The following is a 14,940-nucleotide window of genomic DNA, read 5'->3' on the forward strand; positions in this document are numbered from 1 at the left end:
ACATGAACAGGTCCGCGCTACCCGGGAGCACATTACCCTACCATCCAGCCTCTTGCCAGGAGGGTAACTGCTACTCCCACCATCTCCCACGCCCAGTGCGCGGTTGTCTTTTCACGTATGGAATAGCCAGGTTCAGGCTTACCCATGACGAGGTATGTGGCCAGTTAAAATGTCCTAGATCATCAGGCCAACAATCGGTACGGTCCTTAATCGACACAGACGGGCGACCTTTTCTGCTCAACGTCTGGTCCCATTTTAAACTATTTCAAAAATTTGGCGCCTAACAGAGGGGCCATGCCTGGATAATGAATTTATCAACGTCTTGATGCCTTCATTATCCCAAGCCCATTTTCTTTTTTGTAAAAACATGAGTCATATATCAAAAATATGTTTCTTAATCTATCAGCAAGACTAAGCATCTCTAGCTTTTATAAAACGGGTGACAAGGTGTGGTAATCAACCTTTCAAGGATGGTAATGCATCAAGTGTTTAATCACTCAACTCCTATCACCTAATGCAGCATATAAGTGATAAAATTTTGTAAACACAAGGAAGGTGACAAATGCACCGGGGCTTGCCTGGGATAACACTATGTTAGTGTTGTTAGATGATGGCCACTTGACGATCAACTTTTATTCTGACACCCGCTTAGTCCATCTAGCTTCAGGATCATCGGCCGACATCGTCTTGTGGGTTGTTTTGATCCACACCCCTCGCTTCGCACGATTTTCAGCTAGCGTACCTAATTAGATGTACAATGCACATGTATAAACATAAGGAAGAATAACACAACATATTACACACAATAAATAATTAAGCACAATGACGAGGCGCTGCAACACTTGTGAGAAAATACTAGACGTCAACAAATGACTAAGTACAACAAGGACGACCACGGGTTCTAACCCAAACATCGAGAAACTTTAAACGAATACAAGTCCTATCGTACTTAGGTAGAGTATAATACAGAAGATTCATCCGATTAAATTCACTATAACTGGCTTCTAGGACTAACATATGGAGAGAAGCAAACTAACACATTTAACACAATTAGCCTAAACAGACTTATCAGCTAATTATTGAAATGCTACATTTATCTCTCGCATTATTATTTATACCACACATCGCTCATGCAGAACTAATTTAATTTTACTTCGTATTACTGATTTCACCATACTTACACAAATCTAAATAGTCGCAACTCATTTACATTCATCAAAGTATTTACCTCCTCCTTAACTCAATCAAGTCTAAAGCAAACATTTAGAAAGAACGAACTGACCATATATAACAAGGAATTTGGATAAACACTTCATATGCAACAAGTTTTCATCAATCAAGGATTGACTAATCCTTCCTAGACAAACAAAAATGACACCAAGAAATCAGTTTAACACATGCAGATTTTCTAGACAGCAGCACAGCGGTTAACGATTTTATTCATAAAACACAAAATATGCATCCAAAAATGGTAAACTAAGACTTTCTGGAAAGCCTAAGAAATCCTCTACAACTTTGGTATTATAATCACCATGAGATAAGACACTTAGAAAGGTCAATCAGAATTATACGATAATGTTGTCTAGATTTGGACAGAATTCGACTACTCACTTCAAAAATCCATAATCAGAGATGTAGACATCCAAAACATGTGATCCTAGACTTTTTAGAAAGCTAATAAAATTGTCTACAACTCATTTATAATCATCTCAAGGTGATTCAATGTGTATCGAAGTCAGTTAATTCAAACACACATTGCTGTCCACACTTCTGACAGATTCAAACATCACATTTCAAACAGCCATAACTTGACTTCTAGACCACCAGAAAGGGTGCTCCAAAAATTGTTGAAAAGCTTAAGAAAAGTACTACAATTCTTCTATAATTACTAAGGGCTAATTCTTAGTTTAATTTAGTCAAACAAGGCAATTTTCGAAATCAGTACAGAATCTGGACAGATTCGTATACTGTACTTGAAAAAATCATAACTCCTAAACTACTAAACCTATGGTCATGAAATTTTTACGCAAGCAAGATAAAGGAGTTATCTATAACTTTTCTATATAACACTTCTACAGAAAATATGATTTAATTCACTCAATTATTACCCCACAACAGAGAGGATGTGTGCAGCAAAATTTAACTCAGAGACAATCAAGTTCCCTAAGCGAGATTATGACAAACCAAATACGACATATCTACTTATTAACATAATAACCACATCACAGGCGAGGAGACACTTCAACATCACCTAATCTACCCACAATTATCACAATTAAAATACAAACAAGGAGATTCTTCCCTGCACGCTGAGGGGCAGCACACAGGCACGTCAAAAGACCTAGAAATCAATACCTCGCACCCCTCCTACATAAAAGAAACCATCGTGACTAATATAGCTATTAATCTATTCATCAATTAAATTAGTCGTAAAAAAACAATGTGTCATACCACTACTAAGTTGACTCGGATGAAAGCAAAAACAGCGACGATCTAATGTTTAGACCTTTCGTCGAGCATATGTTGAGCGTCGCACTGGCCTCGCTTCTTCTCCATCAAAAAAAAACTAAATGTCTTCACATATCGTGATCAATACATCTATTCAATCCATCGATCTAATCAATTAACAAAAATAGCGAACTAGAGAACGATTACCGAACCAACTATAACTCCAAGCAAACGTTGACGATTTTGGTTCATGCCATTCACCGAACATCTAGCGAGCAGCGTGTTGGGGCTTTCTCCTCCATACACTCCTAGGATTCCTTTATCCCAAATCCACGCACATATACACATATATCAGCAAGGTACTAGCAAATTTGTGGGTACTAAGAACTAACAAGACAACACAAGAGATCTGGGGATTACTACAGCAAACAAAAATAACAGTGAGAGTGGGCAGTGAGGTTGAAGACCTGCACGGCGAACGTGTCTGGTGTGAGCACACGAGCCGAAACTAGAAGACGAAGGCGGGGTAAATCAGTGGAGCGGTTCGAGCTAGAAGATGTTGTGTTGGCGATGCTTCACAGACGAGGAGACTTGGAGCAGGGCACACGGTTCTAGTGTGTGCACGGCTGGAGGCGAGGTCGAAGTCGAGGACGCACGCCCGACGAGGAACAGGGAGGGGCGATGGCGAGCTGGGGCGCAGGGGTGAGCTCACATCTGGGGAGGTGAGGAGGGCGGCTGGAGATTGAGGAAGATAGAGGCTGGGCGGCTAGTGCTCCATGGGAAGGAAAACAGAGACCGAGGAGATGACGCCCAGGGCACTGGATAAGGCTATCAACCTGTTCAGCGGCGTGGAGAGGAGAAGAATGAATTTTCTTCATTTTTTTGTTAATAAAATATAATTATATCTCTGGTTTCTAGAATTAGGATTTTTGCGATGTGTGAACAGGCCGGACCAAAATTATATGGGTGATTGTATTTAGACAACGCTTGCTGAAGTTTGAAATTGGACAAAAATGTATCTGCGGGAACATATTTAATTTTTTTGCCTTAATGAACAGGGAAACGGATTAATTACGAATACACGGTCTCAGCTCCAATTATCTCGGTCTAGTTTAGTTTTGCATCAGTACTTTTGTCATCGAGGTCTAATATTATTTGTTGGGGACAAATTCATACGACGGAGTTGACCCTCCAAAGTTGCAGCCAATGACACTAATTAATTCTAAATAGACAAGAGACTCGAGACTTGGTTTAACCAGACATAGTAAAATTTCGTGATGCATTTGATTTCCCCGCCACAGATAACTTGCTGAAGAAATAGTTTCTAATTTATTAACCATGTGCACGATTTCTGGGTTGACGAGCACTGTCCAAATTAAAAAAAATGTGGATACGCCGTAAATCCACATTCACCTACTCGTGCGCCGACTGGCTCAGGAGGTAATTAAAATTTCAAACTTGTGAAACATTTGAGATAGTCCAAGTAAATAAAGGTGAAAATGACGCCAAACTCAGGATAGGCTAAGAAAATTAAGACATAGGGACCTTTATTCTTACCGACATTCCAAGCTTAAGTTCATCGTCTCTGTCGAACAGAAGGTAAACATCAGGGGTGTTACAACCCTCCCCCCTTAAAAGAATCTCGTCCCGAGATTCAGAACGAAATACTTTTAAGAGTAGATAGGCGTGTAACCCCGTCCATATCAGTGATAGCATAAGGCTGTTCCAAGCAGAGGCGGGGGTCTCAGGATGTTGTTTCTCTAGTGGGTATAGCATGTATCACTTTTAAGCTGATTAGAGATTTCAATAAGAGAGACGATATCTAACAGAAGAAGTCATAGGGTTCCATATGTGCAGTCACTACCAGGGTCAAGAGAAAAGAGATCACAAATCAAAAAGGTGATTAATTGATTTTTTTTATCACACAATTAGACACAGATGAGTTTTGATTTTTATGGAGATTTCTAAATTGGTAGTGAATTCGTTAAAGAGCACATTAAAGCGGTATGCTCCCTGATCCAATAGAGATGACAGATGTTGCTTGAGTATTTCACACACAACATAGAAATTGTTTCAAGGGAGAGGTCTACGAAAGATAACATATCAATGTAGTTCCATAATGGATCATGACTAGAGACCTTGATACCAGCATCCGACAAGTAGCACAGTCCCGTGTGCGCATTCACAGGGAGCTCTCAGATTCGCTGCGGCACCATAAGTCCTTAACCATGACACCATCACCGAACTGGCACCAATAAAGAATCTCACGTGGCAAAACTAGACATTGTGCCAAGATAACACATTGATATAGTTTCATAATGGATTACAACTACTAACCGCGATACCAGCGCGTGCCGAGCAACACAACCGTGTGTGCGCGCGCACAGAAGGCCCCCGGTTTCGTCGCGGCACCGTCAGTTTTAGTCATAACACCATTACCAAACATAACCAATAAGAAATCTCACGCGACACAAATAGACTGAGCCAAGATGACAATATACAAAAGAGACTCCACCTGTAAGAATGATTACAAGTAGAGAGTCAAATAGATCATGACCCGATGAAGTGAACACGATACAGCCAAAACCGAAAATTGGTTGATAAGGGAGTACGATGGGAGACTGTTACTTTAGCCCCAAGCATATTTCTATGTCCATTGCAGAGATTATTCATGTCAATAATTAGCGTCCAATAAGATATGGAAGGGAAACAATCATAAGATTAAATTGATAAGCCTTCGAGAGATATGAAAAAAATCAAAGGCATTAAATTCAAGAAAATGATTGGGCACTGCTTTCCTAGGTTGGACTGAGAAAGCAACAAGATGATCCTGATGGAGACGCAAACTGACATAGAGATATCAGCTTGCACCAACCGAACAAAGGTATGTTTTAGGATGAAAATATAACCATAAGAGCTACAAGTTGGCTGTTAAGATCAGGGACTCGAGATTATTATTATTTTTTAAAGTTTGAGTGCATCTTAGGTCCAATAAGGGGATTACCTAAACATCTATTTATATGACCTTGATCACAAAGTAACGATGGAAAAATTTAGACTCATCCAATGGAAAAATTTTAGGAAATTAACATCGATTTGGGTCATGGCTCCTAGATGAGGACATGGCCAAATTTTTAGTTTACACAAACATACCACCAACATTCTACCGGCACAAACACACCAGAACAAACACAAGTTGGACTAGTGGTCAAACTAAGAAGAACCATAGGCCACATAAATACATGTCTAAAGGACCCAACAAATAAGACTAGAAATTTGCTTATAGGATAGTAATGCTTCACACATTTTCCAATTATTTATTATCGGAATAAAGATGAGGGAAGCACGTTCGTTCACAATCACCAATTATTAGAATAAAGGTGAGAGAAGCTTATTTGTGCACAAACGACAAACACAATGCAACAATCAGGATGCATGCTCGTCCTATTCGTTCACGAATTTCGCCAATATAATGTGGCAATAGCGTTATATATCGGTGGCATATCTACGTTCTCTCTCGGTATATTGCTAGTCGTCAGCTACACATACGGGTTCGAAGTTAGTGTACCTGTAGAAAATTTCCATCACAGCCCATTTCCCAATGATGCAATTCACACATGACAGTTTATCACAGTTTATACTCCATATATTTCTATATGGTGGCCAGCTCCTCATTAAGCGCCGAGCCACGCATAGGCGCCGCTGCCACACTTTAACCACAGGGCAACCCATTATGGTAACTCACCTTCTTACCTGATCGTAGGTGCGTCATTGCAAGTACATTACATTTCTCAGTAGTCCCATGTCGTAGTCCCATGTCTGTATGCCCAAACACATCCATGGGGTACTGAATCCACAGATAAGTAATTACTCCACATCGCAGCCTTCATATATACATATGTGTAACATGTATATAATCAAGCGCTTTCTATACTCTCCCCTAGACCGACGTTTGTTCGGTCATGCTCTCACATCTCACCTTACCTGAGCGTCGAGTCATTCAAAACTGAATGGCCTCAAAAATAACATTACACATGTATGCAATATTCCCCCCAGTTGTGGGTTAGTGTTTTGAACTAAGCCACCTGATAGTCCTTAATTTAGGGCTTAATAGAGGATGTCGCTAGCATTATAGTTTTTCAAATCTATTTTTCAAAACCAAACAATGTGTTTAGTTGAAAATAGATTTTTGAAACCAAAACTTTGTTTTAAAAATATGTATGTGATTGTATTATACTTAATTCAGCTCTGATACCAGCTGAGGCAGAACCTCCCAAGTTATTGGGCTCACATGCACCTGTCCTTGTCCCAAGGACCACAAACGGCTATGCATGTGCACCAAACAACTTAACAGGATCTGTCTGAGTGTCCCAATGACCCCGGATAAACCACTTACCGCAGAGATCGCAGGATTAAGTAAACACAACTCACACACAAACACTTGCAGCGGAAATAAACTCTTTATTGCAAAATGATTACAAGTTTATCAAGATTTTATTATACCTCATCGGAGTGATTACAAAAGAAAGTGTTTCAAAAGAATTACACTTTAAAATGTTATAGAATATTTGTAAATTTGAAATACATGCTAGCTTAAGTGACAATCCTCATTAAAGAAACTATAGGAGGGATATACTTATATAAGAAGGCCGAGCCCACCGGCACTTAGCACCATCCACAACATAACAAAATTACAACCTGAAAAACAACAGGGAATAAAACCCTGAGTACGCAATTACTCAGCAAGACTTACCTGACTAAAGAAAAGACTCTCAAGGGTATGCTGGTTTGTCGGGAATCAAGGTAAAGCTTATCAAATTTCAAAGACTCATTTTTGCAGAAAAGCTTACTAGTAGTGGATCCTTATGCCAAAATTTTACATCATAAGTTAAGTACTTTTCCTGAATCTAGATTTGCCTAATCTAGAGCATTCACTTGTCCTATACTAACTTTCTTTTAAATCAAAAGTTTGTTTCGCTTGTTATCTACGATGAAGGGCAGTGATCTAGTCTTCACATCCGAGAAGTAACGGCGATCCGAATCGATTAATACCCAGCTGGGGATCTCCAACCACACGACATATGTAGCACTTAACCCTTGCATATGTCAACCATTCCCACGGATCCTCCACTACATGAACAGGTCCGCGCTACCCGGGAGCACATTACCCTACCATCCAGCCTCTTGCCAGGAGGGTAACTGCTACTCCCACCATCTCCCACGTCCAGTGCGCTGTTGTCTTTTCACGTATGGAATAGTCGGGTTCAGGCTTACCCATGACGATGTATGTGGCCAGTTAAAATGTCCTAGATCATCAGGCCAACAATCGGTACGGTCCTTAATCGACACAGACGGACGACCTTTCCTGCTCAACGTCTGATCCCATTTTAAACTATTTCAAAAATTTGGCGCCTGACAGAGGGGCCATGCCTGGATAATGAATTTATCAACGTCTTGATGCCTTCATTATCCCAAGCTCATTTTCTTTTTTGTAAAAACATGAGTCATATATCAAAAATATGTTTCTTAATATATCAGCAAGACTAAGCATCTCTAGCTTTTATAAAACGGGTGACAAGGTGTGGTAATCAACCTTTCAAGGATGGTAATGCATCAAATGTTTAATCACTCAACTCCTATCACCTAATGCAGCATATAAGTGATAAAATTTTGTAAACACAAGGAAGGTGACAAATGCACCGGGGCTTGCCTGAGATAACACTATGTTAGTGTTGTTAGATGATGGCCACTTGACGATCAACTTTTATTCTGACACCCGCTTAGTCCATCTAGCTTCAGGATCATCGGCCGACATCGTCTTGTGGGTTGTTTTGATCCACACCCCTCGCTTCGCACGATTTTCAGCTAGCGTACCTAATTAGATGTACAATGCACATGTATAAACATAAGGAAGAATAACACAACATATTACACACAATAAAGAATTAAGCACAATGACGAGGCGCTGCAACACTTGTGAGAAAATACTAGACGTCAACAAATGACTAAGTACAACAAGGACGACCACGGGTTCTAACCCAAACATCGAGAAACTTTAAACGAATACAAGTCCTATCGTACTTAGGTAGAGTATAATACAAAAGATTCATCCGATTAAATTCACTATAACTGGCTTCTAGGACTAACATATGGAGAGAAGCAAACTAACACATTTAACACAATTAGCCTAAACAGACTTATCAGCTAATTATTGAAATGCTACATTTATCTCTCGCATTATTATTTATACCACACATCGCTCATGCAGAACTAATTTAATTTTACTTCATATTACTGATTTCACCATACTTACACAAATCTAAATAGTCGCAACTCATTTACATTCATCAAAGTATTTATCTCCTCCTTAATTCAATCAAGTCTAAAGCAAACATTTAGAAAGAATGAACTGACCATATATAACAAGGAATTTGGATAAACACTTCATATGCAACAAGTTTTCATCAATCAAGGATTGACTAATCCTTCCTAGGCAAACAAAAATGACACCAAGAAATCAGTTTAACACATGCAGATTTTCTAGACAGCAGCACAGCGGTTAACGGTTTTATTCATAAAACACAAAATATGCATCCAAAAATGGTAAACTAAGACTTTTTGGAAAGCCTAAGAAATCCTCTACAACTTTGGTATTATAATCACCATGAGATAAGACACTTAGAAAGGTCAATCAGAATTATACGATAATGTTGTCTAGATTTGGACATAATTCGACTACTCACTTCAAAAATCCATAATCAGAGATGTAGACATCCAAAACATGTGATCCTAAACTTTTTAGAAAGCTAATAAAATTGTCTACAACTCATTTATAATCATCTCAAGGTGATTCAATGTGTATCGAAGTCAGTTAATTCAAACACACATTGCTGTTCACACTTCTGACAGATTCAAACAGCCATAACTTGACTTCTAGACCACCAGAAAGGGTGCTCCAAAAATTGTTGGAAAGCTTAAGAAAAGTACTACAATTCTTCTATAATTACTAAGGGCTAATTCTCAGTTTAATTTAGTCAAACAAGGAAATTTTCGAAATCAGTACAGAATCTGGATAGATTCGTATACTGTACTTGAAAAAATCATAACTCCTAAACTACTAAACCTATGGTCATGAAATTTTTACGCAAGCAAGATAAAGGAGTTATCTATAACTTTTCTATATAACACTTCTACAGAAAATATGATTTAATTCACTCAATTATTACCCCACAACAGAGAGGATGTGTGCAGCAAAATTCAACTCAGAGACAATCAGGTTCCCTAAGCGAGATTATGACAAACCAAATACGACATATCTACTTATTAACACAATAACCACATCACAGGCAAGGAGACACTTCAACATCACCTAATCTACCCATAATTATCACAATTAAAATACAAACAAGGAGATTCTTCCCTGCACGCTGAGGGGCAGCACACAGGCACGTCAAAAGACCTAGAAATCAATACCTCGCACCCCTCCTACATAAAAGAAACCATCGTGACTAATATAGCTATTAATCTATTCATCAATTAAATTAGTCGTAAAAAAACAATGTGTCATACCACTACTAAGTTGACTCGGATGAAAGCAAAAACAGCGACGATCTAATGTTTAGACCTTTCGTCGAGCATATGGTGAGCGTCGCACTGGCCTCGCTTCTTCTCCATCAAAAAAAAACTAAATGTCTTCACATATCGTGATCAATACATCTATTTAATCCATCGACCTAATCAATTAACAAAAATAGCGAACTAGAGAACGATTACCGAACCAACTATAACTCCAAGCAAACGTTGACGATTTTGGTTCATGCCATTCACCGAACATCTAGCGAGCAGCGTGTTGGGGCTTTCTCCTCCATACACTCCTAGGATTCCTTTATCCCAAACCCACGCACATATACACATATATCAGCAAGGTACTAGCAAGATTGTGGGTACTAAGAACTAACAAGACAACACAAGAGATCTGGGGATTACTACAGCAAACAAAAATAACAGTGAGAGTGGGCAGTGAGGTTGAAGACCTGCACGGCGAACGTGTCTGGTGTGAGCACACGAGCCGAAACTGGAAGACGAAGGCGGGGTAAATCAGTGGAGCGGTTCGAGCTAGAAGATGTTGTGCTGGCGATGCTTCACCGACGAGGAGACTTGGAGCAGGGCGCACGGTTCTAGTGTGTGCACGGCTGGAGGCGAGGTCGAAGTCGAGGACGCACAGCCCGACGAGGAACAGGGAGGGGCGATGGCGAGCTGGAGCGCAGGGGCGAGCTCACATCTGGGGAGGTGAGGAGGGCGGCTGGAGATTGAGGAAGATAGAGGCTGGGCGGCTAGTGCTCCATGGGAAGGAAAACAGAGACCGAGGAGATGACGCCCAGGGCACTGGATAAGGCCATCAACCTGTTCAGCGGCGTGGAGAGGAGAAGAATGAATTTTCTTCATTTTTTTGTTAATAAAATATAATTATATCTCTGGTTTCTAGAATTAGGATTTTTGCGATGTGTGAACAGGCCGGACCAAAATTATATGGGTGATTGTATTTAGACAACGCTTGCTGAAGTTTGAAATTGGACAAAAATGTATCTGCGGGAACATATTTAATTTTTTTGCCTTAATAAACAGGGAAACGGATTAATTACGAATACACGGTCTCGGCTCCAATTATCTCGGTCTAGTTTAGTTTTGCATCAGTACTTTTGTCATCGAGGTCTAATATTATTTGTTGGGGACAAATTCATACGACGGAGTTGACCCTCCAAAGTTGCAGTCACTGACACTAATTAATTCTAAATAGACAAGAGACTCGAGACTTGGTTTAACCAGACATAGTAAAATTTCGTGATGCATTTGATTTCCCCGCCACAGATAACTTGCTGAAGAAATAGTTTCTAATTTATTAACCATGTGCACGATTTCTGGGTTGACGAGCACTGTCCAAATTAAAAAAAATGTGGACACGCCGTAAATCCACATTCACCTACTCGTGCGCCGACTGGCTCAGGAGGTAATTAAAATTTCGAACTTGTGAAACATTTGAGATAGTCCAGGTAAATAAAGGTGAAAATGACGCCAAACTCAGGATAGGCTAAGAAAATTAAGACATAGGGACCTTTATTCTTGCCGACATTCCAAGCTTAAGTTCATCGTCTCTGTCGAACAGAAGGTAAACATCATGGGTGTTACAACAGGTATGCAAACTGCGCTCTCTTTTTTTCCTTTTCGCGCGTCAGGAGTGCTCGAATGTGACAGCAGACGGCACAGACGACTCGGAGAGCTGCAGCAAGAACAACAGCCTAAACCCTAAACAACCCCTCCTCAGATCACCTCGGACTTGGTCACTCGGAGCAGCAGCAAACATGGCGAGCCAGTTGGACCAAGCTTCACAACAGCGGCCACAGCAACTTCAGCACAAGGTAGGCATTTCATTCTGTGATGCTCATGCAGTCATGCAGCTAATAGGGCTATTCACAATGGGAGTTCCGTGGCACTCTTTCCAACACTGACACGTCATTATAAGTGCTATAAAATTATGAATGAAACTGTCTCTCAATGCAATATTTCACGTCACTATTTCATAGGCTAACATACCAATTAAATGTCGCAACTCAATGGCCAATATAAGTTAGTAAATTATGTGAATATAAAACAAATCACTCACAATTGAGGTTTCACATGGTTTTTAAGATCTTGGAAATGAGTTGATATGGTTTCATCCTCATAAACTCAATACTCTTAAATGCTATGCCATGTCACCAAAAAATCTGATGTGACACAATATTAAATGTGCATGAAACCACCATTGAGAATAGCCTAAGCTAGATACATGCTCCTGTTGGTAGAAAAAACTCATTTTCCAAGGGCATTTATGATCTTGCTGCTCTTAAGATCACCAATCCCAACATGTTAGGTGAATCTTCTGGGCCCTATAGAAATAGCGACAATTTCTTTCTACTTGCTTCTTCCATTGTGCTTCTTGGACTAGACTAGTATTGTTAGATACTTAGATTAGGGATGAAAACAGACGGAAAACCCCTCTCCCGTTTCCGTATCTGTATTTTATCATCGGAAACGAGATCGGGTCCAGAATAGTCGGGAATGGAAACGGGAACGGGATAAACGGAATTGTGAAAACAAACGGAAACGGAATACTAACGAAAACTCATAATTTAATACAAATAGAAATGGTATTGATATTTGACTAGTGATTGATTGGTAGCACAATAACATAAAACAAATGGAGGCAACATTCTATGGTAGTTTGGTTGCTAATAGTGTACATTTAGCTACATCCGATGTTGTTTAACACTTTAGACCATTTGTCATTGAAAAGAGTCGATGGTTACAATGGCCACTTGTGCTATAACTTATCACCTAAAGATAAAAACGGGATCTCGCAAAAACGAACGGAATAAACACTCACGTTTCCGTCTTGTTTCCATATTTTTCCGTAAATATAGAAACGGTCGGAACAAATGTAGAAAACGGCACGGGTTGGGACGGAATGTTACCCATCCGTTTTCAACCCTAATTTAGATGATCTGAAAAAGAATTTGTTTTAGTCGAGCTTTATATAATGATGATGATGGACATCTTCCAGCAAAAAAAATAGTAGTTCATCTAAACCAAGAACTAGTCAATCTATAACAGCGGCATTGTGCTATAGGGTGTGGATAAGAGTGGGTGGATTCCATCAAATGCACACATGTGTTTTTTCATTTCAACTCGGATCCTACTATATATTTTTACACCCTAGGATGAACAGAAACGTTGTTGATTGATTTCTCCTTTAGAGATGTTTGGTAACTAGGGATCACGGGGATCTATGGGGGACTGGTTTCGTGACTAGTCCCCCATTTGAATAGCAAGGGGATTTCTTTTCTATGTATCCCTTCATGATCACTGGTCACCAAATCAGTCCTTATTGTGCAATTGTGCTAAGGCTTACTAATTTTACATGTTCATGTCTGCTTTGGTACGCAGAATATGGCTAAAGTTCCACACCAAGAGCTGGCAACACACTCGATCCAAAGGTATTTTCTCTATTGCTTATTGCAGCTACATTTTTACAGTAATCCATATTTATCACGGTGCTGCAGCTTACAATCGTGAAGCTGCAAGCAAGAGCCGGCTGCGAAAGAAGGTAATCCATATTTCGTTTTTTTGCCAATGCACATAGGCTTACATTCAGCAGCTTGAGAGCTGTAGGCTGAAGCTTTCTCAGATGGAACAGGACATGCAGCGAGCCCGTTCGCAGGTTCACTTTCTACCACTTCTGGTTTTCTGCCTGCTGAACTGTAACCGGACACCTGAGGTTCTGAATCAGTGAAAATCTAAACTTGTGTGTCCTGTTCTTTCAGGGCATCTTTCTTGGAGTAAGCACCATGCAGTTCCTACGTCAGTCCCCTATCTTTATTTGATTTAGAAAGAAGTGCCCAACCTCTAGTTGTTGAAGGTAGTATTCAATAATGAATGGACAAATTCAAGGCTTATTAAAAATATTAATTCAAGAGTGAGCTGTACAGGCATGCTAAATTAATACCAAGACGTGCCCTACTAAATCAGCAGGGAATGGAGCGCTTTTGTTCGAACCAGAAATGAGTCGGCGGACTGTCCGGCCCTGAGGCCGGACGGTCCGCGGTCCGGACGGTCCGCGCCTGTGGGCCGGACGGTCCGCGCGTGCGCAGAACAGATTAGGGTTCCGAGTTTTGTGCTACGGTTGTTAGCTATATTCGCGGGATTAGCTCGGAATCAGTTGTGTAAAGGGTCCAGCCCCCCTCCTCTATAAATAGAGAGGTCTACGGCCGATTTGTAATCAACAACAATCGAATCAATACAACTTTTATTCGCATTTTATCCTAGGAGTAGTTCTAGTCTAGTTTAGGTTTAGCCTCTCAATCCCCAAATTCTCCGCCTCTCCTCGACTCTACGTCGATTAGAGGAGTCTAGGTCGGTCTACCCGAGCCTAGACACCACCTAGGATCTCTCCTCCCCGACGGGGTCCCTCCTGGGAGCGAGATCCAGGCGCCGCCGGCGACTTCCGCCGCCTCTGCGTACGCGCGGACCGTCCGGCCCCAGGGCGCGGACCGTCCGGCCGTCAGGCAGAGAAGCCCTAGCCGCGCACCAGGCCGCGGACCGTCCGGCCCCAGGCCGCGGACAGTCCGCCCCTGCGCAGAGAGTACCACCGCGCCTCGCACCAGGCCGCGGACCGTCCGGCCCCGCGCGCGGACCGTCCACCCCTGTGCAGAGAGCACCACCGCCGGTTCTTCTTGAGTATTTGGCGCTCCGAAAAGGCGTCAACATACTTTTTGGCGACTCCGCTGGGGAAAACATATCTAAGCTTATCAAATCGGCCCTCAATGGCCGGTTCAAGGGATAGCTCTGATATTTCTCCAAGCAACATCATAGAGCCGACTTGGGAAACCTTGCCGGCTGACGAGCAGCTCCAGTTTGAGGAGCACAAGGAGCGGATGATCCAGGAGGCGAAAGCAA

General features: G+C 41.1%; 1 long non-coding RNA gene across 1 annotated transcript; it reads right to left on the reverse strand.

The window, feature by feature from the left end:
* Positions 1 to 8,282: 8,282 nt before the first annotated feature.
* LOC103647080 (uncharacterized) lies at positions 8,283 to 10,886 on the reverse strand. The gene is made up of 2 exons (XR_002267287.2): positions 10,482 to 10,886; positions 8,283 to 8,322 (listed from the first exon to the last, which is right to left on the reverse strand). It is a non-coding gene; the product is annotated as an uncharacterized lncRNA (long non-coding RNA).
* Between the last annotated feature and the right edge of the window lie 4,054 nt (positions 10,887 to 14,940).

This window comes from Zea mays, chromosome 2 (genome assembly GCF_902167145.1).
Source record: "Zea mays cultivar B73 chromosome 2, Zm-B73-REFERENCE-NAM-5.0, whole genome shotgun sequence".
NCBI lineage: Eukaryota > Viridiplantae > Streptophyta > Magnoliopsida > Poales > Poaceae > Zea > Zea mays.